This window comes from Dendrobates tinctorius, unplaced genomic scaffold (assembly GCF_039654945.1).
Source record: "Dendrobates tinctorius isolate UK_male_01 unplaced genomic scaffold, ASM3965494v1 ptg000155l, whole genome shotgun sequence".
NCBI lineage: Eukaryota > Metazoa > Chordata > Amphibia > Anura > Dendrobatidae > Dendrobates > Dendrobates tinctorius.
In genome coordinates this window covers 4,020,215-4,047,619 of record NW_027361822.1, presented here as the reverse complement: position 1 = coordinate 4,047,619, position 27,405 = coordinate 4,020,215, and the positions used below count along the sequence as shown (strand labels likewise).

Genomic DNA, 27,405 nt, shown 5'->3' with positions numbered 1-27,405 from the left:
ATACACAAATACCAGTCAAAATACAGAGGAGGAAGATACCCCAAGGTGCCACAGTTGCTCTCAGAAAGATTGGAAAACCAGCGCATAGTTGCTACCAACAAGGTAAGCCAAAGTAAGCCAGAGCAGTCAGTGTTGAGTGAAAGAAAAATCACAGTGAAAGTAGCGCTGAACGCACCGGGCGTTCAGTAGCATCAGATGAGTCAAGCGCTCAATAGACCATAAGGCAAGATGTCATGCTTACCGGAGAGTGACTGCGGGCACCAGGAAGAGGGTGTGGGGCTCTGTGTAATCTCAGAAAGGCTGATCTAGCCGGCAGAGATATCTGGATGGTTCTGTTAGGAGAGCCTTGGTCACCCTGGGGTAAAAACTGGAGTGTCCAGAAGGATCCAGGATAGGGAACTGCCAGCAGAGGATTCTGAGGAGACAGAGGTATTAGAATAAAGCAAACAACAGCCTTTAGAACGCAGAGCTCAGCAGAGTTTGGTCTGAGTGGGCTGCACCGATCCCACAGAATGAACACATTGCCCAGTCACCTCCCTAAAAGGGAGAATGCCTTTTATGCACAGAGAATCACAGCACAGACAACCCTAATAGAGAACAGGTGCCCTGCGGCTTTAAGTATGTGCAGGAAGTGGGGCACACCTCCTAAGACCATTTCCGGGAGACCTGCCAAGAAAATGCAGGTTCTTAGCAGGGAAAGGAGTCGCCTATCGTCTGGAGCCACGCACAGGGTGAGTAGTACCAGTGGAGCTGCGTGATATGTGCCGGTCTCCCTGCGCAGCGGAGACCGGACCGGCGGCTGAGGGCATGACAATAGATTTGAAAGGAGACCAGATGGTTCCCATACTGGCATCAACTTTGTTTGCAAATTAGAACAGGCTCACCGACGACCTACGAAGAACTAAAGCTGAAGTCATCCTGTATGAGAAATGTTGAAGAAAAAAGAAAGATATAGGAGTTTTCTTGAGAAAAAAAGGAAAAGAGTCTATTGTGCTTTACAAATACATCTTTTATAAATTTAACTGGACCTAGTAAGTCTGTTGAAGAGCAAGGGGAGGGCTTTACTTGCCATAGGAGGGCGATAGGGTGAACAGGTGCGACCCAAATTTTTTCTGCTTCAGTCCATTTGTTGACTGAGAAACTGGAGAATGGATTATGCATAAATAGATAGCCCGATAATATTTATTTAACTACAACTAGGACTGCAAGCCTCCCTGGTATTGGCTACATATTAAAACATTCAAAGCATTTTATTACATTCTGAATACAAATATTTCTACTCCCCTGTGTGACATATCTGATGTTTAACAAGATGATGTTTTTGTGTATAACATTTCCCACATTCTCGACATGAAAACGGCTTCTCCCCTGTGTGAATTCTTCGATGTGAAACAAGATGTGATTTCTTTTGAAAACATTTTGCACATTTGGAACACGAAAATGGTTTCTCCCCTGTGTGAGTTCTCTGATGTGTGACAACAGAGTGTTTCTGTGTAAAACATTTCCCACATTCTAAACATAAAAAAGGTTTTTCCCCTGTGTGACTTCTCGCATGTGAGGCAAGATGTGATTTCTTTGTAAAACACTTCCTACATTCTGAACATGAATATGGCTTCTCACCTGTATGTTTTTTCTGATGATTAACAAGACTTGATTTTTGTGTAAAACATTTACCACATTCTGAACATGAAAATGGTTTTTCCCGTGTGACTTCTCCAGTGTTGAACAAGATATAATTTCTGTGTAAAACATTTCCCACATTCTGAACATGAATATGGCTTCTCACCTGTGTGTCTTTTCTCATGTTTGAATAGAGTTGATTTAAATGTAAAACATTTCCCACATTCTAAACATGAAAAAGGCTTCTCCCCTGTGTGACTTCTCTCATGTGCAACAAGATGTGATTTTTGTGTAAAACATTTCTCACACTCTGTACATGAAAATAGCTTCTCACCTGTGTGTCTTTTCTCATGGTTAACAAGACTTGATTTAACTGTAAAACACTTTCCACATTTTAAACATGAAAATGGCTTCTCCCCTGTGTGACTTCTCACATGTGCAGCAAGACCTGATTTTTGTGTAAAACTTTTCTCACATTCTGAACATGAATACGGCTTCTTTTTTGTGTGAGCTCTTTGATGTTCACCATCATTTGTGTTAGTTTTGTTTTGCATAATAGTCTGTGATGAATCAGAAGACAGAAGCTTTTCAAAAGGATCAGATGGTGGTTCTTTACTGTGAAGGGCTGAGGATAAATCTGGGATATTGTCATGTTCTTCACATGTATCCTGTGTGATAGTATGATCATGTGCCGTCAAATCTGAAAATGTAAGATGTGTCCCCAGTCGGCTGGTGCAGTTATCTGCCAAGAGTAAAACGGAAATTAAACTTAACCTTGAAATTAGTTTAATAATTATAATATTCATACTCTCTATAACATTTCAATACAAATTGTAGTAAATTTCAATTAGGAATTAATGAAGGATGAAACACACAAGTGACACATGTGCTAACCACTAAAAAAAAAAATACAGAAAACAGTCTGAGCCAAGAACCACAAAGGCAGTATGCACAGTATGTGTATATATATGGTACCAGTGGCAAAAGAGGTTCTATCAGCAAAATATTTTCAACATACAGAAAAATAAAACATGTTCAGAAATTAACCCCTTATGTACCCTTCTCTTTCGTGTTCCTGACATCATAGATGTTATGAGGGCAGTTATTTGTTTGTTATTGAGGTATTAGTTGTTGTTTTGTATGACAGCATTTACTTTATCATATAACTTACTGAAAAGGGGAAATAGAGAAGCTAAAAGTGGGGAAACATCAGTAACTACACTTAATGGTAATTTTATTTCCTTAAACCATGACATCCGCCATATATGCCCACCATTCTTTATTGTACTTATCTATTATGTATTGAGGATTTTTCTAATGTGGTGTTAGCAAAAAACCTCCTTCATACCCCATGCCCATTTTTGCCCTTCATGACCGGGCCAATTGTATAAATTCTGACTAGTGTCACTTTATGTGGTAAAAAATCTGGAAGGCTTCACCAGATCTCAGTGATTTTGAGATTTTTTTTGTGACATATTTTACTTCATGATAGTGGTAACATTTGTTTGATATGACTTGCGTTTATTTGTGAAAAGATCAGAAATTTGGCGAAAATTTAGAAAATTGTTAAATGTTCAAACTTTGTATTTTTATGCCCTTAAAGGAGAGTTATGTCACACAAAATAGTTAATAAATTACATTTACCACATGTCTATTTTACATGAGCACAATTTTCAAACCAATTTTTTTTTCATTAGGAAGTTAGAAGCATTAAAAATTTGATCAGCAATTTCTATTTTTTCAACAAAATTTACACATGTTAAGTGCCTTTGAGGGCCCAATGTGACAGAAAATACCCAAAAGTGATACCATTCTAAAAACAGTACCTCTCAATCTGCTCAAAATCGTATCCAGAAAGGTTATTAACCCTTCAGGTGCTTCATCGGAACTAAAGTCAGGGCTGGCATTAGGGGCAGACAGACTAGGCATCTGCCTAGGGTCCCCAGCCAGTGGTGTGCCGTTAAGAGTGGCATGCCACGTGGCCGCTATGGAGCCCATGAGTCAAGGGGGCCTGGCCCCAGCGCGGCCCCTCCCCCCGCATTCAACTGAATCTGCATCATAGATGCCGATACAGTTGAAAGCAGTGATGGAGGAAAGAGCGTCAGATGACGCTCCCTCCCCCATGAATACCCTCTGCCTCTGACACAGCAGGTGGGTGATGACGTCACTTCAGCAGTGGAGCTGCTGGGATGCTCTGCAGAAACTAGAGCAGTGGGGAAATGAGGAGGAAAGGTGAGTATTGTATTTTTTTATATCACTGAGTACGTGATGGCCACAATACTGCAGGACTGGGATGCTGCATTATAATCTATGGGGTGGCTGCATTATAATCTATGGGGTGGCTGCAGTATAATCTGTGGGGGCTGCACTATACTCCATGTTGTGGCTGCATTATACTCTATGATGTGGCTGCATTATACTCTATGATGTGGCTGCATTATACTCTATGGTGGGGCTGAATCATACTCTATTGAGGACTATGGGGAGTGCATTATACTATATGTATACTATGTGGAGGACTATGAGGAGTGTATTATATTATATGGAGAACTGAAGTGTGTATTATACTATATGGAGAACTATGGGGAGTGTATTATACTATATGGAGGAGTATGGGGAGTGTATTATACTGTATGGAGGGTTATGGGGAGGGTTTTATATTGTATGGAGGACTATGGGGAGTGTATCATACTATATGGGGGACGATGGGGAGTGCATTATTCTATACGGAGGACTATGGGGCTCATTATACTATATGGATATCTATACGGAAGATTATAAATAAGCAAAATGCTGCCTATTCATCGAGTGATTGGATAATTTCTGCCGGAACAAAAATTATCGTTGTCAACAGCACATCGCTCAGTGAAAACTACAGATATGCTGCTGCTAACATGATACTGTATATGGACAGATTGATCTACTAGTGACTGTTCTGTCTCTATCATTGTTCCTCAGCCGGTGTAAAGACATTTTACAACGTTGAACTGGGAAAATGAAAAAATATTTTTTTCCCACAAAAATGTTGGTTTTGCCCTAAATGTTTCATTTTCACAAAGGTAACAGAAGCAAAATGGACAATACAATTTGTTGTGCAATTTCTCCTGAGTACACCGATACCCCATATGTGGTGAAAAACTACTTCTGAGGCATAGTGCAAAGCTCAGAAGGGAAGGAGTGCCATACAGGAGTTCAGATTTTGTTGGAATGGTTTGAGGTGCCAGAACAGCAGAAACCCCAGATGAGTTACCTCATTTTACAAACTACACCTACCCAATTTATTCATCTAGGGCTGCAGTAAGTATGCTGACACTACATGTTCCTCACAGACTTGTATGTCATTGGGTAGTGAATAATTACATTTTTACCACAAATTTTGTTTAAGTCCCAGATTTTACATTTTCACATGGGGAAATGGGGAAAATTGGCATCAAAATTTGTCACGCAATTTCTGCTGAACGTAGAAATACCCTGTATGTAGCTGTACAGTACTGCTTAGCATCACGGCGATAGTCGGGAGGGACGAAGAGATATTTGCCTCCTGCAGTACAGATTTTCCTAGCATAGTTTGCAGACTCCATATAGACAGCCCCAAAGTGCTAGAAGAGCAGAATACACCCTTCATGTTACGCTTTTGAGAATTTATCTACAGGTGTTGTGATGATTTGACTCCATGGATGTTTTCCAGAAACAAGCAGCAGTGGATGCTGCCGAGTGAAATTGACAAATCAGCTATTGTAGTGTCCATACATTGTAGTGCCTAGTACGTTGTAGTGACAAGGAGATTGTAGTGCCTGTACATTGTGTCCAGGTTCAAGTTTCTGGAGACATGCACACATAAATTAGGTGGGCTCTCATCGCTACAGAAATGCCAAAGATGTGGATGTTTAATTTGGTTTAGGCACACTGTGGGGCTCAGAAGGCAGAGGGACATTTGGATTTGGGAGTGCAGAATTTGCTGGATTTCTTTTGTGAAGACAAGAAGGTATATCGCTTTTCCAGAGGCTTTGTGCTATCAGTAACATGGAGGCCCCCAATATTTCCGTTATCAGATGATGGATATTGGTGGGGATTTGCTTTTTTTGTGGACTGAGTTGAAGCATGCAATGGGAAAATTTTACATAACATTTCCATCTTAGGCCGGTTTCACACTTGCAACTGCAATGCGAGAAACTCACGCCAGTCTCTCGCCTCAATACCCGGCACTGCCACCAGCAGCATAGAAATACAAGCAGCTGCACACTCTGGTCCCGAGTGCCGGCTGCAATGCTGGGAATTGAGGCAAGTTTCTTGCATTGCAGTTGCAAGTGTGAAACTGGCCTAAATCTCCAAATTACTTGATTCAGATGACCCCCTAGGAATCCATTCAGTATAATCAGGCAGCAGTTACTCTGGACCTGTCTGGCCTCTGTTCAGGAATGTCCTTTTCAGAAGTGTGCAAAATTGTGTGGACCATGCTTTTATGCATGCCTAAAAAGACGGACACCACCGGATCACAGCCCAGACGGCGTCCAATGTTTTCATCTGCCTCAATATAGGGAATCTTGTACCGGAGGTTCTATCTGAATCATGTATTTCAGAGATTTACATGAAAATGCCGCTGTAAGAATTCAGCGTAGAGCGCAGGATAAATGTGCGCCAAGCCTTACTAAGATCTTTGGGAGACAGAATGAACAAATAAATAGTAGGTCAAGAAATGGTTTTATTTATCTTTTATGCCATTCTTCGAGCTTTATTAAGTGATTAGCCACTTTATTTTTTGGGTTGGTGCGATTACAGCGATAGTAGGGTTATATAGTTTTTTCCCTGTTTGGCTGCTGTCACACAAGAAAAAAATGTTTTTTTTTCTCTGCAAAACTAAGTTTTTGCATCACCATATTTTTTTAAATTAGTTTATTGAACCAAAGGCAGGATATACAATATGCAAACTGACAGTGATGAAAATATCATGTAACACACATACATATCACAGAGTATCAATGTCAAACAGCATATGTATATGAACTGTGCATAGAATAAAACATACCGTCAATTGCCTTAGATTAGTCTATGTATTTTTATTCAAATAGTAAAGGCTGCCAACTTCTAAAACTTACTACTACTACAAAACAACTATTTGCAGCCCATGCCTATATATTTAGCTCTTTATCATGGGATGTCTCCGTCCTACAAACGTGAGATGAGAGGAGTTCCACCTCTCCCATATCTTCTCAAATCTACCCAGGCACCCTCTGTTTAGGTAGAGCGTGCGCTCGTATGGTATAATTGAGTTCACCAATTCTATCCAGGTCCTAAGGGAGGGATCCGAACCCCCCATCCACCGCAGTGCCAACACTTTCCGTGCCATGAACGTCTCCCGTAAGAAAATCCCCATGTCTCATCATCCCACTCCCCAAACAGACAAACCAATGGCTCAAGGGGAACAGGAATCTGTGTCAGGGAGGTTAATAATGACGTTACCTCTTTCCAATAGTGTACTATAATCGGACACTACTATAATCATGTGAATAAAATCTGCATCGGATGCATGGCATCTCAGACACTCTGAAGATTGGAAACGGACCATCTTAAAAAGTCGAGTCGGAGTCAAATATGATTGGCTTATGATATAAAGTTGTATCATTCTATTGGAGGGAGGAGGGATGGGTTCAGACAGCAAGGGGGAAAACTACACCGATTAATAATTCCAGTTATCCACACTATGGAGGGGGGGGGGAATTAAGGTACTAAGTTGGAATGTTAGGGGTTTATCTGACAAAACTAAGAGGGCAGCTATATTCAAATATATACAAGACCAGGGCCCATCGGTGGTATGCCTCCTGGAGACTCATCTTTTACCGGACACAACGAGACTCTTGAATAGGCGATGGATACAGAGGGCCTATCACTCTACTTTCTCTAGCTACGCAAGGGGGGTATCTGTGCTAATTCATACTTCAATACAATATGAGGAAATAGAGGTGCATATTGACCCGGATGGGCAGTGTGTAGTCATCAAATGTAAATTATTTGGTCACCTTATGTGCATTGCCGCTATTTATATTCCACCCCCCTACTCGAGTACTAAGCTGAGGGAGACTTGGGAATTCTCAGGAAGAGGGGGAGTATTGCCTCTTTTGGTAGTGGGTGACTATAATAATGTAATAGACTCTTATTGGGACAGGAATAGGAGGCCGTTGGGAGTATTGAGTGATACTATAACCCCATTTGGCAATTTAGTTCGGGAAATGAGCTTGATGGACATTTGGAGGGTAAGAAATGACGGGAAACAGTGCTTCTCCTGCACTTCAGCTTCTTATAATACCCTATCCCGCATCGACATGGCATTAGCTAATGAGTTGATGAATGCAGTGGTGAGGGATGTGCAATACTTACCGGGAGTGATCTCGGACCACAGTCCCATCCTTGTGCCAATTAAACGGGAGCGTTTGAGAGGGGGGATAAGGGGAGAGTGGAAGTTACATCCGGCCTGGATACAACATATAAATATGCAGGGCATCATGCGGGAGATTGGGGAATTCTTTGTCCATAATGATGATAGTGCTCATCCTCTGGTGGTATGGGACGCCATGAAGGCATATCTCCGGGGAATTCTATACAGGGATATATGTAGGAGAAAGACACAAACTAAGCGAGATGAGGTGGATAGTCTGGAAGCCTTAACTAGGGCGGAAATAGAAATGGCACAGCACGCTACACCCGACACTCAACTGACACTTAGGCAGGCACATGAAAGGGTCAATAGGTTACTACTAGATAAAGCAACTAAGAAGCAGGCTTTTCCGAAGATTAGATTCTATGAAGAAGGGGAAAAAGTTGGTCATCTATTGTCGATTATAGCTGCAGCCCAGAGAGAGTATGGATACTGCAAAGGGGACAAGGGTTACTGAGACGCCCGAAATTCTGGAGGTCTTCGCAGGTTTTTACCAGAACCTCTATTCATCGAGTAGAATGGGAGGGGAAGGGGGGCGGAGGCATTTCTAGGAGCGGGACTGCTTCCGACACTATCTATGGAAGATAGGGATGCATGGCATGACTAATGAGAGGGCCTCGGGAGCAGACGGTCTTCCTGCGGAAATATACAAACACCTAGAAGAAATTCTGCTACCCAAGCTATTAATAGTGTTTGAGGAGGCTATGAAAGAAGGGATTTTGCCTGCGTCTATGCGGGAGGCGGTGATAGTGGTGATTCCTAAGGACGGTAAGAATCCAGGAATTCCAGATTCATACAGGCCAATATCCTTGCTGACAGCTGATGTGAAAATACTGGCTAAAGTGCTGGCAAATTGACTAACTGGAGTTGTTGATACATTGATCCATGTGGATCAATCGGGGTTTATGCCCAACTGATCAACAGCAGCCAATATACAGAGACTATATCTCAATCTGCAGTTGCCAGTCGATAACCCAGGTGGGAGGGTGATAGCCTCACTTGATGCCCATAAAGCCTTTGACACTGTAGAATGGTCATACCTGTGGAGAGTGCTGCATAGTATGGGTTTTGGTCCTCAATTTACAGCGTGGATTCAGCTATTGTATACTCAACCCACAGCTAGAGTTAAGATTAATGGGGTAATGTCCGCGGGAATACAGCTGCATAGAGGAACGAGGCAAGGCTGCCCATTGTCGCCGCTCCTGTTCGCTATTGCGATAGAGCCATTGGCGGCTGCTATTAGACGCAACAAGGCAATAAAGGGGTTTCAATATGGCGATTTGGAGGAAAAGGTGGTCCTGTATGCGGATGACCTTTTGTTATTCCTAGGGGACCCCTCAGCTTCATTGCATCATGCTGTGCAGACCATTGAGGGGTTCGGTGAGATCTCAGGACTGACCATAAATTGGTCTAAATCAAGCCTATTTAAAGTGGACAAGGAGGTGGTATGGACTCAGGAAGACATAGGGGCCAACAAACTACAATGTGTGGAAATGTTTAAATATATGGGGATACGGGTTTCCCTACCGGTGACTGAGTACCTTAATACTAATCTAGTACCCCTAATGGCAATTCTAAGAACTAAGGTGGATACTTGGAACAAATTACACTTGTCGGTGGTGGGAAGGATTAATCTACTTAAAATGGTTTTAATGCCCAAGCTTTTATATATATTACACAACTCCCCAATCTGGATACCGCAGAAAAGGTTCGGAGTGGTGAATTCACTGTTTAGGGCCTTGGTATGGGGTAAGAAACAACCTAGAATAAAGGGCCTGTCACACTGAGAGATATCGCTAGCAATATCGCTATAACTAGTGACATTATAGCGATATTGCTAGCGATATCGCTGTGTCTGATACTTACCTACGACCCGCTCCCCCGCTGGTTATCGCTGATCGCGCGAGAACGTTCAGGACTGTTTCTCGTCGTCAGCTTCCTGCGGCGCTTCCTGCTGCGAGGACGAGCGACGCGTGGAGCCGGGCGGGAGGACGCAGGATCGCCTGGTGTGACAGGTAAGTAGCGACCCCCGTCCCCAGCAATGTCGCTAGTGAGATCTGCCTATGTGGCAGCTCACTAGCGACCACTTAGCGATGTACCAGCGATCCTGACCGCGTCATATCGCTGGTCGGGATCGCTGGTACATCGCTAAGTGTGACAGTACCTTAAGGCTTGAAACCTTGCAAAGACCAAAGGATGAGGGGGGACTGGCACTACCAAATCCGGAACTGTATTTTTTAGCTGCCCAAAGTCAACATCTCAGAGGGTGGTCTAATCAAGAGAAGGCAGGCATCAGAGGAGTGCTGGAATACGTACTAAATAGAAGCCCGTTGATACTTGGCCTAGAGGATGGGAAGATGGGTGTAATGGGAGATGGGTGTCCCACTCTGCGACTCTTATAAGACCTGTGGAACAGACTAAAGAGGGTGAGAGGGGTGACCGGGTTGACTAGATTCACAGTTATATGGGATAATAGTAACCTCCCAGAGATTCGGAAACTTGGGAGACTGGAAGGCTGGAAACGTAGGGGGCTGACATTAATGTCTCAAATTATGGATAACGGGGAGCTGAGACCGTTTGTGTAATTACAGAGTGAGTTTCAGTTGCCGGATTCTGAATGGTATCACTACTGTCAGGTACGGCATGCCATTACGGCTCAAAAACTTTCCAGAAACCTGAAGATACAATCTGACAGTGTTGGACTATATATGTGGTGGTGATGGACTTACAAAAGGGGTAATTTCTAACACCTACAAAGATATATTGCATACACATTTAATGGGGTTCCCACTTAAAGCAAGATCCAAATGGGAGGGAGAGATTGGGGTGATGACTGACGAGGTATGGGACAGCGTCCTAGAATATGTCCCCAAACTCACTATGAGTGAACCAGCTAGGTTGCCCCATCTTTATGTGATCCATCGTGTGTACCGTACCCCCCTTCTGATGTTTAAAATGGGGCTGAGGGACAACTCTGACTGTCCAAGATGTGGGGGGTCTGATGCCGGAATCCTTCATATGATGTGGACTTGTCCCAGGCTATCTGCGTTCTGGTTTAATGTCATTGACAGAATAGAAGGGGCTTACGGAAGTGTTATACCCAAAAACCCACTGGTCTGCATACTGGGATATGTGGAGGAAATTGACATAGTTAATAGTGCAAAGCTTGCTATAGCCAGACTACTATATGTAGCAAGGAAGCTGATTGCGAGGAACTGGATCAGGAAAGAACCACCTTCTGGGAGAGAGTTTGTGAAACAGGTGTCTTGTATCATCCGGCTGGAGGAAAGGATATATGCTAAAAGAGGCAATTCTAAAACCTATGAGAGGTTGTGGAATCCCTGGTTACAATACGGTACAGTTAACTGATGGGAATGTGCTATATTTTACAATGCTGGTGTTGTGGATAGACCATTAATACCCGGACATAGGAACATTTCTGTTTTGTATGGTTTGATTGACAATATGGGTAAAAAGGATGACTAATGGTAAATTACGGTGTAAGAGGAGAAAAGAGTTATATAAGCTGTCTACATGGGGGGGGAGGGGGGGAACAGAGATGTTCAATTTGTAAATCTATTGTTTGTGGAAGATTTACTGTATATTCTGTATTTTGAATTCTGATTAATAAAAATCTATTTGATAAAAAAAAAAAAAAGATATGGGGCGATAAGATCCACAGTCCAGAGGGTCCTTCCCTTCTTTCTTAAGCACTATTATATTAGCTTCATAGAAGGACTTGCATCACCATATTTTGAGAGTTATAATTCACATGAGGGTATATTTTTTGCGGGACAAGTTGACGATTTTATTGGCACTCTTTTTGGGCAAATAACATTTTCTAATCGCATTCTATTCTGATTTTGAGAGGCAGAATGAACTAAAACCAGCAATTCAGGAATTTTATTTTTTTTTTGGGGGGGGAAGGGGGTGTTTATACTATTCCGTGTGTGGTAAAATTGATAATGCAGCATTATTCTTCATGTCAGTACGATTACAGCGATACCACATTTATATAGTTTCTTTTTAGATTTTGGCGCTTTAACACAATAAAAACTATTTTACAGAAAAAATAATAACTTTTGCATCACTGTATTCTGAGAGTTATAACTTTTTTATTTTTCCACTAATGGAGCAGTATGGCGGCTTGATTTTTTGCGGGACAAGATGGCGGTTTCAGTTATATCATTTTTATTTACATCTGTCAGTTTGATCGCGTTTTATTACACGTTTTGTTCAGCAGTATGATGACGCTCACTCATCACTAGTTCTTATCAACAAGTAATGAAAACATGAATACCGTATATACTCGAGTATAAGCCGACCCGAGTATAAGCCAAGGCACCTACTTTTGCCACGAAAAACTGGGTAAGCTTATTGACTCGAGTATAAGCCGGGTATGCATTGTCCCCTCATCCCTATCGTGGTATGCATGGCTCCCCCTTCCCTGTCATTGTATGCATGGCTCCCCCGTCCCTGTCATTGTATGCATGGCTCCCCCTTCCCTGTCATTGTATGCATGGCTCCTCTGTCCCTGTATGCATGGCTCCCCAGTCCCTATCATTGTATGCATGGCTCCCCAGTCTCTGTCATTGTATGCATGGCTCCCCGTCCCTATCATTGTATGCATGGCTCCTCTGTCCCTATATGCATGGCTCCCCAGTCCCTGTCATTGTATGCATGGCTCCCCTGTCCCTGTCATTGTATGCATGACTCCCCATCCCTATCATTGTATGCGTGGCTCTTCTGTCCCTGTAAGCATGGCTCCCCTGTCCCTGTCATTGTATGCTTGGCTCCCCTGTCCCTGTCATTGTATGCATGGATCCCCCGTCCCTGTCATTGTATGCATGGCTCCCCTGTCCCTGTCATTGTATGCATGCCTCCCCAGTCCCTGTATGTATGGTTCCCCCGTCCCTGTATGCATGGCTCCCCTGTCCCTGTATGCATGGCTCCCCCGTCCCTGTCATTGTATGCATGGCTCCCCCGTCCCTGTCATTGTATGCATGGCTCCCCAGTCCCTGTCATTGTATGCATGGCTCCCCAGTCCCTGTCATTGTATGCATGGCTCCCCAGTCCCTGTCATTGTATGCATGGCTCCCCAGTCCCTGTCATTGTATGTATGGCTCCCCCATCCCTGTCATTGTATGCATGGCTCCCCCGTCCCTGTCATTGTATGCATGGCTCCCCCATCCCTGTCATTGTATGCATGGCTCCCCAGTCCCTGTCACTGTATGCATGGCTCCCCCGTCCCTGTCATTGTATGCATGGCTCCCCAGTCCCTGTCATTGTATGCATGGCTCCCCCGTCCCTGTCATTGTATGCATGGCTCCCCAGTCCCTGTCATTGTATGCATGGCTCCCCAGTCCCTGTATGTATGGTTCCCCCGTCCCTGTCATTGTATGCATGGCTCCCCTGTCCCTGTATGCATGGCTCCCCTGTCCCTGTATGCATGGCTCCCCAGTCCCTGTCATTGCATGTATGCATGGCTCCCCAGTCCCTGTCATTGTATGTATGGCTCCTCAGTCCCTGTCATTGTATGCATGGCTCCCCAGTCCCTGTCATTGTAAGCATGGCTCCCCAGTCCCTGTCATTGTAAGCATGGCTCCCCAGTCCCTGTCATTGTAAGCATGGCTCCCCAGTCCCTGTCATTGTAAGCATGGCTCCGCAGTCCATGTCATTGTAAGCATGGCTCCGCAGTCCATGTCATTGTATGTATGGCTCCCCATTCCTTGTCATTGTATGCATGGCTCCCCTGTCCCTGTATGCATGGCTCCCCAGTCCCTGTCATTGTATGCATGGCTCCCCAGTCCCTGTCATTGTATGCATGGATCCCCAGTCCCTCTCCTTGTATACATGGTTCCTTATCCTTATGCATTATTCCTGTTAGAAAAAAAAACATCCTATTTATCTTGCCTGCGCGCCCTCGGTGGCACTGCATCTCGTTCCGGCTTCCAGCAGCTCTTCCTGCCGAGCGATCACATGGCACCGCTCATTAAGGTAATGAATATGCACTCCACACCTATGGAAGTGGAGAGGCGTGCATATTCATTTCCTAATAAATGGTGCCACATGATCGCTCTGCAGGAAGAGCTGCTGGCTCCGGCGGCCAGAACGAGATGCAGTGCCAGCGAGGGCGTGCAGGCAGGTGAGTATGTGTTCTGGAAGCCGGCGGCTGTGGCTGGCAATGTGCACCATCATCGCAGCGGCACAGGATTTAGCCACAGCTGCCGTCTCCTGGCTCTGTGACCTGCTGCACTGCCGCTCCCCCTACCCCGCTGGTACCTGGCTCTGTAACCTGCTGCTCCCGCTTCCTCGACGGCTCCTCGCTCAGTGACCTGCTTCACCGCCGCTCCCCCTCCCCCCACTGGCTCCTGGTTCTGTAACCCACTGCTCCCCCTTCCTCGCCGGCTCCTGGCTCTGTAACCTGCTGCACCGCCGCTCCCCCTCCCCCGCTGGCGCCTGTTTCTGTAACCCGCTGCTCCCCCTTCCTCGCCGGCTCCTGGCTCAGTGACCTGCTGCACCGCCGCTCCCCCTCCCCCGCTGGCTCCTGGTTCTGTAACCCGCTGCTCCCCATTCCTCGGGGCACAGAGCCAGGAGCCGACACCGCTCCCCCTCCCACCGCCGGCTTTCTGGGACAGTGACTCGTGTATAAGCAGATGGGGGCGTTTTCAGCACAAAAAAATGTCCTGAAAAACTCGGCTTACACACGGGTATATACGGTATATACACCAGACACCACCAGGAAACATGTAATGAGATGATTAATGATGATACTACCTAACCGCGGAAGTTGGCATCTTAGACAAAAGGAGATGTGGTTCGCCCTCTCAACGATGGCTCTCCCTAACTCACCCTAATGTTGTCCTATCAATATAGCAGAAAATTAGAGGCAGAGGGTGAGATTAGGTCAAATTGATAAGTAATATATATATATATATATATAGCACAAAATAGGGTAGAAGGCTATAAGTACGTTTATATAAAATGGTTAATATACATACATATCATCAATCATGAATAAACCACCTAAAAGAAATTGGTAATTGTAAACTTATCATAATTTTCCTTTGTCTTGATGCGTTTCGCCATCTGTTAGTTTCATCAGGAGGCTTGATGCAGATAAAGGTAGATGGTAAGGTAGATGGTCACAGGCTATGATAAGCGGTCACAGGCTCATTCTGATGTGCCTGGTATGTGTCAGGTGTAGATTTTAAATATGGATCCATATCAAGGACATAACATAATCACACTCCCCCATGTTAAATATCATGCATGTCTCATAGGTCTCCTTTGTTCCTTGTTGTAAAGCGCGCATGCGCGGGCAGGGAATCTCCCTACCAAAGCATAGAGGTCACGCGATGATGTCAGGAGAAGAGCAGTGATAATCACCACACTCCATTTGCGCATGCCTGGGGACTTCAGCGGAAGGGGCTGCGATAATCGCTGCGCTCCACGCAGGAACGCATCTCTCCATGTCCTGATGTCACTTCCATGCCAGGGAAGACCGGCTATATGTGGCGTTACAAGTATTGATCCTTGAATTCCACAGTGGAACGCAATTGCTATGTAATGCCACTTCTGCTTGTATATCCTGCCAGACTCATGGCATAGTTGTTTTCTCTTACGTTAGTGAGTTAGATAAATGTAGTAAATTTCTCTCTATATAATGATGTTTAATAACAATCACTCCATGCCAGGAATGGTAAGAGTGGTACACGACGGTATACAGCGGTTTTTGATAGGTAACACAAAATGGTGTATTAATACTTTCAAGTTAAAGTTCATAATAGGATTACCACTCAGCCCGGTGGCATACGCAGTAGTTCTTACAACCAAGGATAAAAACCTATTAGAGTGCCTATTGGTTTCGGAATGCTCATGGTGTCGTCACAGGAAGCAGGTATAGCACAACTGCTCATCAAGTGCTTTTGGGGACAGGGACTGCAACCTGAAAATCCATTCAGATTCTCTCTGAAGGATGGTTTTATCCAGGACGTCTGCCCCTGATCTAAGGGTTAATGCAACATATTAAAACAGTAAAATTATTTTGCCATTGCTGTTTGGGTCTTGAGTTCATTCTCCAGGTCAGAACAATCACAGAGATACAAAACGTGTAAGTTTGTAAAGAGGAAAACAAATTGGTATCGGTTGCCACTTTTTGAGACTCATAACATCTTTTTCCTTCATTGAAGCTGTATGAGGGATTGGTTTTTGCTTGGTGAGCTGATATTTGGTACAATTTTATTGTTTTTTTACCTCATTTTTTCAGGAGTGGAAGCAATATTGTTTAGCACTTCAGGAGACCAAAATCTGCAATCACATTTGCTCTTCTTCTGTATACTGCAAATTATGTCACCTATGGAGCTCTGCATTTTTTATGTGAAAAAAACACTATTTAATTTAGTAAGCTAAAATGTGTGCTATCAAATTTTTTATACCAGTCCAATCACACATTAATATCCTGTGTTACAAACCCTAAAAAGACCAACACATATTTCTACAATCCGGTTACTGAGAAGAATCTGTGACTTCTCTGCATTTAGTGGTCACTACTCACCTGTGCAGTTATCTGTAGGAATCTCCTCTTTACACCGCTCATCACCCCTCACATGTGTCTCTGTAGTATTAATATGGGGCAGATCTTCACCCTGAAACAAATATTGTAAGCGTCATAGACAGACGGAAAAGTCGTGTCAAATGATTTAGAAGAACAGAGCAGATGAAATAGTGGCAGGTCTCCTGTATAAATCCAACCTGTCGATTCCTAATACTAACCAGCAGTCTCCATAACCAGATAATTGTGAGAAATTTCTGACATCTAATGTTTATGATCAGCTTCATCCTGTCACCTCCACCAAGAATAAAACATACACTGAATGGCCAAATTATTAGAGACACCGATCTAGTAGCCCATTGGATCTCACTGTCAATTCTGGGGATAGCTAAGACCCTAGAGAGCTCATGATCAGGGGCATTTTTTTTCCGGTCCCTGATTACGTGATCGCCATTATTCAATGAACAACGGAGATCACGTTAAAAAAAAAAGTTTGCACGCTATTAAAAACATTTCTCTCTTGATATACAGTGCCTACAAGTAGTATTCAACCCCCTGCAGAGTTACACATTCGGAATTAACTTGGCATTGTGACATTTGGACTGTAGATCAGCCTGGAAGTGTGAAATGCACTGCAGCAAAAAAGAATGTTATTTCTTTGTTTAATTTTTTTTTTAAATTGTGAAAAGTTTATTCAGAGGGTCATTTATTATTCAACCCCTCAAACCACCAGAATTATGTTTGGTTCCCCTAAAGTATTAGGAAGTATTTCAGGCACAAAGAACAATGAGCTTCACATGTTTGGATTAATTATCTCTTTTTCCAGCCTTTTCTGACTATTTAAGACCCTCCCCAAACTTGTGAACAGCACTCATACATGGTCAACATGGGAAAGACAAAGGAGCATTCCAAGGCCATCAGAGACAAGATCGTGGAGGGTCACAAGGCTGGCAAGGGGTACAAAACCCTTTCCAAGGAGTTGGGCCTACCTGTCTCCACTGTTGGGAGCATCATCCAGAAGTGGAAGGCTTATGGAACTACTGTTAGCCTTCCACGGCCTGGACAGCCTTTGAAAGTTTCCTCCCGTGCCGAGGCCAGGCTTGTCCGAAGAGTCAAGGCTAACCCAAGGACAACAAGGAAGGAGCTCCGGGAAGATCTCATGGCAGTGGGGACATTGGTTTCAGTCAATACCATAAGTAACGTACTCCACCGCAATGGTCTCCGTTCCAGACGAGCCCGTAAGGTACCTTTACTTTCAAAGCGTCATGTCAAGGCTCGTCTACAGTTTGCTCATGATCACTTGGAGGACTCTGAGACAGACTGGTTCAAGGTTCTCTGGTCTGATGAGACCAAGATCGTGATCTTTGGTGCCAACCACACACGTGACGTTTGGAGACTGGATGGCACTGCATACGACCCCAAGAATACCATCCCTACAGTCAAGCATGGTGGTGGTAGCATCATGCTGTGGGGCTGTTTCTCAGCCAAGGGGCCTGGCCATCTGGTCCGCATCCATGGGAAGATGGATAGCACGGCCTACCTGGAGATTTTGGCCAAGAACCTCCGCTCCTCCATCAAGGATCTTAAGATGGGTCGTCATTTCATCTTCCAACAAGACAACGACCCAAAGCACACAGCCAAGAAAACCAAGGCCTGGTTCAAGAGGCAAAAAATCAAGGTGTTGGAGTGGCCTAGTCAGTCTCCTGACCTTAACCCAATTGAAAACTTGTGGAAGGAGCGCAAGATTAAAGTCCACATGAGACACCCAAAGAACCTAGATAACTTGGAGAAGATCTGCATGGAGGAGTGGGCCAAGGTAACTCCAGAGACCTGTGCTGGCCTGATCAGGTCTTATAAAAGACGATTATTAGCTGTAATTGCAAACAAGGGTTATTCCACAAAATATTAAACCTAGGGGTTGAATAATAATTGACCCACACTTGTATGTTTAAAATTTATTAAAATTTAACTGAGCAACATAACTTTTTGGTTTGTAAGATTTATGCATCTGTTAATAAATCCTGCTCTTCATAGAATCGTAGAGTAGGAAGGGACCTCCTGGGCCATCTGGTCCAACCCCCTGCTCAAAGCAGGATTCGCTAAATCATCCCAGTCAGATGTCTGTCCAGCCTCTGTTTGAAGACTTCCATTGAAGGAGAACTCACCACTTCTCGTGGCAGCCTGTTCCACTCATTGATCACTCTAACTGTCAAAAAGTTTTTTCTAATATCTAATCTGTGTCTCCTCCCATTCAGTTTCATCCCATTGCTTCTAGTCTTTCCTTGTGCAAATGAGAATAAAGTTGATCCTTCTACAATGTGAAGTTTGAAGGCTCTAACTTATTTGCATCTTATCAAACCTGCTAAATCTGCAGAGGGTTGAATACTACTTGTAGGCACTGTACATATCAGAGGAGAGAGAAATGAGGTCCCCAAGCCCACCGCGGCACCTCCACCATACCTCGTCCCTCCAGCTCCATCCCCGGTCCTCTGCAAACACTTCATGGAAACAAAAATGGTGGGCGCATGTACATTGCGCCTGCCGAGATCTGCTGACCAGCACCCAGCAACAGCGGGGATTTTTTTCATTGGTTCATTTTAATCATTGTGATTAATCCTATGACAGTGATCAAAAGCCAATAAATAATGTGTCATTCATAATTTTTATTTCTTTCATTCTTTGCCATTAGGGTTCCGGTTGGGGTTAGGCTATTGTTAGGGATGGGGTTAGGCTTTGGGCTAAGCTAGGGTTAGTGTTAGCATTTGTGTTTTAGCTAAAGTAAAAAAAAACAGAGACGATGATGGATGACTAGTGTTGAGTGCAAGAGTCCGGAACTTGAGTTTGCATTGGGGTCACTCGAGCACCCATGATAATTGGTGCATACCAGAGCACCTCGATGCAAACTTGAGTATTGAGCCCATGCGCCTAACACTAATGACAACATATTCAATATGGTGACCTAATGTTATCAAATTCTGTGTAGTCCCTTTGGGTTAAAAATCCCCACTGTAGCCTGATAAAATCCTTGCGGGCTGTATTTTCCAAAATGGGGTCAGTTGTGTGTGTGGGGTTCCACTGTTTTAGACACATCTAATGTGGTGTACTTAATTATTTGTACTAAATGTCCAACTGGGGGTCTGTATGTGGGGGAGACAGGGCAAAAGCTTAGAACAAGGATGAATGCTCATCGTCACACAATCAGAGAAAAAAGAATGGATCTACCTGTGGCAAAACATTTTTGTATCCCTGATCACAGCAACATGGATATGAAATTACTGGTATTGAAAGGTAACATCACATCTCAGAGAGAGAGACGTGTTTGGGAGTATAAATTTATGACGACCTTTGACACTCTCAGTGCTGGAAAGAATGTGTCGCATGGATTTATGTCTTTTTACATCAATTATGGAATTTGCTTTCAAGACCTAGTGGGGGCATCACAACACATTAGGAGACCCCAATCAGAGGACTATAAAACATCCGGACTCCTTATCTATGTACTGGTCCAATATTTATGTTTCTCCCTCTCCCATATTGATAGTTCTGCTTCACGTCACTTGTCTTATCCATTGCATTTTTTCTGTGTTGTATTGTGCATAAATATGTGACTCTTCAGATTTTGTATTAGTCTAGCCTGATGTAGAGACCTGAGTAGTCTCGAAAGTTTGCAATGTGTTACCATCTTTTCAGTTTGCCATTAAAAGGTATCAACCACTGAGGACTCTCAATTCTGAATATTTTTCTTAGACACATCAGGGGCTTTCCACACACGACATTGTGTCCGCTTATGATTCCAGCTATTTTTGAGTTCAAAAAGTCAAACGGTGCTACTTCCTGTGCTGTGTGCCCAAATAGTTTTCCCTCCTATATGGGACATCAGCATACTCAGGAAAAATTACACAACAAATTTTGGGCTCCATTTTCTCTTGCTGTCTTGTAAAAGTAAAACATTTATGGCTAAAGCAAAACTTTTGTGAAAAAAAAAGTAAAAATGTTCATTTTTTTTCTTCCACATTCCATTCATTCCTGTGAAGAACCTGAAGGGTTATTAAACTTTGTGAATGTGGTTTTGAGGACGTTGAGGGGTGCAGTTTTCAGAATGATGTCACTTTTGGGTATTTTCTGTCATACAGGCCCTTTAAAGTGACTTAAATGGAGCGGCACATTGGCTCAGTGGTTAGCACTGCAGCCTTGCAGCGGTGGGGTCCTGGGTTCAAATCCCACCAAGGAAAACATCTGTAAGGAGTTTGTATGTTCTCCCCGTGTTTGTGTGGGTTTCCTCCGGGTACTTCAGTTTCCTCCCACATTCAAAAGGCATACTCATAGGGAACTTAGATTGTGAGCCCCATCGGGGACAGTGCCAATAATGTCTGTAAAGCGCTGTGAAATTAATGGCGCTATATAAATGAGTAAAATAAATATGAATTTTAACCCCTTCGCACCCGAGCCTGTTTTTGCCTTCATGAACGGGCCAATTTTTTCAATTCTGACCAGTGTCACTTTATGAGGTCATAACTCTAGAAAGCTTCAACGGATCCTACTGATTCTGACTTTGTTTTCTCATGACATATTGTACTTCATGATGGTGGTAAAATTTCTTAGATATGATCTGCGCTTATTTGTTAAAAAAATCAAAATTTGGTGAAAATGTAGAAAATTTTGCAATTTTCAAACTTTTAATTTTTATGCCCTTAAATCAGAGAGTGATATCGCACAAAATAGTTAATAAATAACATTTCCCACATGTCTACTTTACATCTGCACAATTTTGGAAACAATTTTTTTTTAGGAAGTTATAAGGGTTAAAAGTTGACCAGCGATTTCTCATTTTTACAACAAAATTTGCAACACCATTTTTTTTTTAGGGACCACCTCCCATTTGAAGTGAGTTTGGGGGGTCAATATGACAGAAAATACCCAAAAGTGACACCATTCTAAAAACTGCACCTCTCAATGTACTCAAAACCACATTCAAGAAGTTTATTAACCCTTCAGGTGCTTCACATGAATGAATGGAATATGGAAGGAAAAAATAAACATTCAACTTTTTTTCACAAACATTTTACTTCAGAACCATTTTTTTTTATTTTCACAAGTGTAAAAAGAGAAAATGAACCACAAAATTTTTTGTGCAATTTCTCCCGAATACGCCAATACCCCGTATGTGGGGTTAAACCACTGTTTGAGCACACGGCAGAGCTCAGAACGGAAGGAGTGCCGTTTGACTTTTTCAATGCAGAATTGGCTGGAATGGAGATCGGATGCCATGTCGCATTTGGAGAGCTCCTGATGTACCTAAACAGTGGAAATCCCCCACAAGTGACCCCATTTTGGAAACTAGACCCCTTAAAGAACTTATCTAGATGTGTCGTGAACACTTTGAACCCCCAAGTGCTTCACAGAAGTTTATAACGTAGAGCCATGAAAATAAAAAATCATTTTTTTTCCATAAAATCTTTTTGCCCCCAATTTCTTATTTTCACAAGGGTAACAGGAGAAATTGGACCCCAAAAGTTGTTGTCCAATTTGTTCTGAGTACACTGGTACCCCATATGTGGAAGAAAACTACTGTTTGGGCACACGGTGGGGCTCGGAAGGGAAGTAGTGACGTTCTGAAATGCAGACTTTGATGGAATGGTCTGCGGGCGTCATATTGCATTTACAGAGCCCCTGATGTACCTAAACAGTGGAAACCCCCAATTCTAATTCTAACCCTAACCCCAACACACCCCTAACCCTAATCTCAGCCCTAACCATAACCCTAACCACAAACCTAACACCAACACATCCATAACCTTAATCCCAGCCCTAGCCCTACCCTGTGTACCTGCTTTTTTTTTTCTTTACTTTTTTTTCTTTTTGTGACAAGATCGCTGCCCTGCGATCTGACTCATAGTAACGCCACTTCTCCTCTGATCTCACACTGACAGATGATCAGAGGTGAAGCAGCGTTACTATGTGACAAGATCGCTGCTTGGCACGTAATAACGCGACTTCTCCTCTGATCTCACAATGACAGATGATCAGAGAAGCAGCACTACTGTGTGACAAGATCGCTGCCTGGCACAGCTGTGCCAGGCAGCGATCAGCTGTGCCAGGCAGCGATCTAGTCACACAGTAACGCTGCTTCACCTCTGATCATCTGTCAGTGTGAGATCAGAGGAGAAGTCACGTTACAATGAGTGAGATCGCCGGGAAACAAGCAGCTTTCCCAGCGAGCGCTCTCATTGGCTGCTGTGACGCTGACGTCATCAGGACTTGAACCAATCAGGTCTCGATGACGTCGGGGGTACCAGCATGCATTGTGCACCGGGATCCCCGCGTTATAAGGTATGTGGGGGTCCCAAAACCACCGACAGTAGATAAATTTCGGCGCTGCACAAAGCCCAGCAAGCACCAACGTTTATCTACTGTGGGCGGTCGGGAAGGCCTCTTTCACACTTCAGTTATTTGTGTCAGTTACAATCCGCCAAAAAGGCTGAGAAGCGGATCCGTTATTAACTGACGTGAACGGATGCCACAGGATCCGTTTTTTGACGGATCCGCAAAATGAGGAAATTTAAGGGAACCGCTGGCCGGGAAGGAGGGAAAGAGAGAGAAAAAGAGAGAGAGAGAGAGAGAGAAAAAGAGAGAGAGAGAGAGAGAGAGAGAGAGAGAAAAAGAGAGAGAGAGAAAAAGAGAGAGAGAGAAAAAGAGAGAGAGAGAAAAAGAGAGAGAGAGAAAAAGAGAGAGAGAGAAAAAGAGAGAGAGAGAAAAAGAGAGAGAGAGAATTAATTTTTTGTCCGGCACCCAGACAGAATTTTGGGTTAAATCAGTGTCTGGAGGATCCGCCGCCCAAAAAAAACGTTGCAAGCTCCGTTTGGAAATCTTTGAGGATGTAAACGGACAGCAACATTATGGCGGATCCTCACAAAAACGGATGCAACGGACGACAATCCGTCAAAATCCACCTATAATGGAAGTCAATGGGGAAAAAAACGGATCCGCAAAAAAAAAATTGCGGATCCTTTTTTTTCAAAACCTGGCGGATTTTGACTGATTGTAAAAAACGGAAGTGTGAAAGAGGCCGAAGCGGTTAATGGTTTTGTAAATTTTGTTGGAAAATTGAGAAATTGCTTTTGACCCTTATAACTTCTTAACAAAAAAAATGTTTCAAAAATTGTGCTGCTGTAAAGCAGACATGTGGGAAATATTATTTATTAATTATTTTGTGTGACATAACTATATGATTTACTAGATTTAAGGGCATAAAGATTCAAAGTTTGAAAATTGCAAAATTTTCCAAAATTTACCACCAACATGAAGTACAATATGTCAGAATCACAGTTCCATGCTTCGTTGAAGTGTTCCAGAGTTATTACCTCATAAAGTGACAGTGGTCAGACTTAAAAAAAATTGTCTTGGTCATTAAGGTCAAAATTAGATACAACGGGGGTTAATTGATGAGCTCTTTCTATTCATAGGATCTGCTTTTGCTGGATGTATTTCCTCACTCCCAAAATTCTCAGTATAATCTCAACACCATTTTATGTAATAAATGGTCAAAAGTCGATCACATCACTTTATGTTCCCATTTTATGTACATTCACATTTGCAAATGTGCACAGAAAAGTGATCACTGGATTTCCTGCTGCACTCTTGAGTCACTGGTCACATTTCTATTCACGGAAGGTTATATTAGAAAAGTTTGTCTCTAATAAATCGACTGTTCAGTGTATAATACTGGTGGATAAAGTGAGACTGAGCACAAGACCTTCACAGCCACCTACACATCATAGGGGAGATCTCATGACACCTTCTCTCCATCTACCTGATGATCCTGAGTAACTTTGGGATTTTCTTGTTTACAGTCCTGTGGAAGAAGAGGACGGGGACATCTCTCTGATGTTGTCCTCTCACTGGATAGAACTGGAGGAAACACATACAGGGACTGAATTCATTCTTTACATACAGATAATTATAGGCCGTGTGTACGGTATTTAGTCCTGTCTATTACCTGGTGATGTGAGGGGCTGGGGAACCTCCATCATGACGTCCTTGTACAGATCTTTGTGTCCTTCTAAATACTCCCACTCCTCCATGGAGAAATAGACGGTGACATCCTGACACCTTATAGGAACCTGACACATACAATGATACCGTCACCCCCCGATCCCATCATAGCGTTACTGTATAATGTCCCAGCATTCCCAGCAGTGTCACCTCTCCAGTCAGCAGCTCAATCATCTTGTAGGTGAGTTCTAGGATCTTCTGGTCATTGATGTCCTCATGTATCAGGGGGTGAGGTGGAGGCCCCGTGATTGGGCTCAGAGGTCTTCCACATCCCTCAGACACAGGGGCCTGACAGCGCTCACTAGAGGTCTTCTTCACTACTGTGTAATCCTGGTTATGGAGAGACACATTAATACACCTCACTACAGACATTTCCAGAGTCCTCACCTCTCCAGTTCTGTCCATCTGTTATTCCCATAGATAAGAATGATGTAATGTGACGTCATCAGAATCTCTCACCTCTCCAGTAAGCCGGAAGAGGATCTCTAGGGTGAGGTGTAATATCCTCTCCGCCATCTTGTCCCTGTCCCTCTCCATCCTTGTAGGGTCGCTAAGGAGAATTCTCTTATATAGAAGATCTCCACTGAGAGGATCCGATATTGTAGGGACCTGAATGGGGAGAAGATGACGATGTAACATCATAATGATCCCATGTAAGAAATCTCCGGAGCTGTTACCGGCTTCACATGATCACTACATCCAGTCATGGCCCCGTCCTGCCCCCGGTATAACACACAGTCCCATTATAGTCACACACAGAGATTTATCACAGGCTCAGCACTGAGGGGGTTAATGCCCCCTGCACCCAGTAATGGGGAACCTCCAGCACCTACCTCCACCTGCAGGGGGCGCCATCTCCGGGAATGGAGGGGTTACTGCCCCCTGTGCAGCCCAGTAATGGGGAATCTCCAGCACCTACCTCCACCTGCAGAGCCGCACACCACATATATGGCTGCTCTGTGCGCACAGGACCTGGGATGAGGTCACAGGAGGGGAGGAGTCAGGGGTCACATGATCAGGGGCCTCAGTGTATGCAGGACTCTGCTGTGCTGGTTGTCATGGTGCTGGATGAGGGGAAGTTTCTGTGTGGGGTCAGGAGGGGTTTACAGGGTGGAAGTAGGAGAGAGGGGGAAATGTGTGCTGTCTGCGCTGGAGTGGAAATATTTAAAGTGATATACTCCTACTAGCTTCAGACATGCATGGCATACAATACAGTATATGGCATGTGACTGTAGAGGGGTTAAACTCAAGTGACTCAGCAAGTTGGTCTCATGTTCTCACATATACTATAGTATACTTTACTATTAGTTAATAGTCAGCTCAGCAGCAGCAGTGCAGCACTGAGTGAGTGAGGAGGATTCAGGACAGTCACACAGGACAGGAACCCTACAGGGAGAAGCGTCAGTTCTTGCTGAGGGTAAGGGTAAGTAATATAATAAAGTGATTTCAGGCAAAAACCTGTGGAGAGATCTAGGTCCAGCCCCAATAATTAGGCCATGTGCACATGCTGCGGATTAGCCCTGCGGTTTCACACCCAATGGAGAAGGTGTGAAACCGCAGCGGCTTCCGCACAAAGAATTGACATGCTGCGGATTTGAACCCGCAGCAAATCCGCGCGGAAAAATCCACAGCATGTGCACAGCGTTTTTCAGTTTACCATTGAAAACAATGGTACGGTACAACACAGCTAAATCTGCTGCGGACCTGCAGAGCCTGAAATGCTGCGGATCCGCAGCAGAATCCGCACCGTGTGCACATGGCCTTATGGGGTTAAGCTGGTGTCACACTTGCATATTTTGGATGCACACGGATCTGTTTTCGTCTCCATTGACTTTCAGTGGTGACGGATGGGACTTGCGTGTGCATCCAGGTGTCACCGTTTTCCCACAGATCCGTGTGTCTGCATATTTTATTAGATGCACAAAAATGCAACTTGTTGCAGTTTTGTGTCATCTGAAAAACACGCAGGTGCAGGGAGACGCACGGATCCACAGCTACACGTCTGGAATTAACATGGAGCTCTATGGAGCACGGATCCAGGACAACACGGGTCCGTGTGCAGGAATCCGTGTTGTTGCACTGATGCTCGGAAGTGAGGGATGTGCTGTATGGGACCAGTCTGCAGACATAATATAGACTATGTCCGCATGCTGCTCTGTCATACAGTGATCTTTCCCGCCTCACTAGAAGGGCTTGTGCCCTGTGTTACAGTGTGGTAATGATAATAAAATGTATTGGGAGCATGTATATGACATGGGCTGCACAAGTGGGGCTGCGCTCACACTAGCGCTGTGGTACTGTGCGATGTGATGCGTAGCAATCCTGATCCAGATCACATCTCTATACTTAACATAGGGACGCACGGACCTGCGTTTGCATCAGGATCAGGATGCATCAGGATTTTCCATGTTCTCCCAAAACGCAGCTTGTTGCAAATTTTGGGTGTTAAAAAACATCTGCAGACATCCTGATATGTGTCAGCAAAACCATATGATTGTCAATGTAGGCGCACCTTAATCAGGATGCCTGCGCCCAATCTGCATGTGGATTTCATACTGCGCAGGAGTTTGGGGGCAAAATCTGGGGGTGCTTACCCTGCTGTTTGTGTTTGTTATATTGGGGGGGAGGGGATTTTGTGGTAATATCTGTGGTGCATAAGGTAAGACACGTTTATCTAAGTTTATCTAAAGTATTCAGCATGTTAATGTTAGTGGGGGGGGCGCTTTTTCGATGTTCACCCTGTTGG

The 27,405-nt window shown here is 43.9% G+C and overlaps 1 protein-coding gene and 1 pseudogene across 1 annotated transcript in view; one reads left to right on the top strand and one right to left on the bottom strand.

Annotated features, from left to right (window-relative positions):
* Window positions 1–27,405, top strand: part of LOC141050999 (uncharacterized) — a 205,095-nt gene that overhangs the window by 54,389 nt on the left and 123,301 nt on the right. The gene's annotated exons all lie outside the window — the stretch shown is intronic.
* LOC141050977 (uncharacterized) lies at window positions 989–25,645 on the bottom strand (annotated as a pseudogene).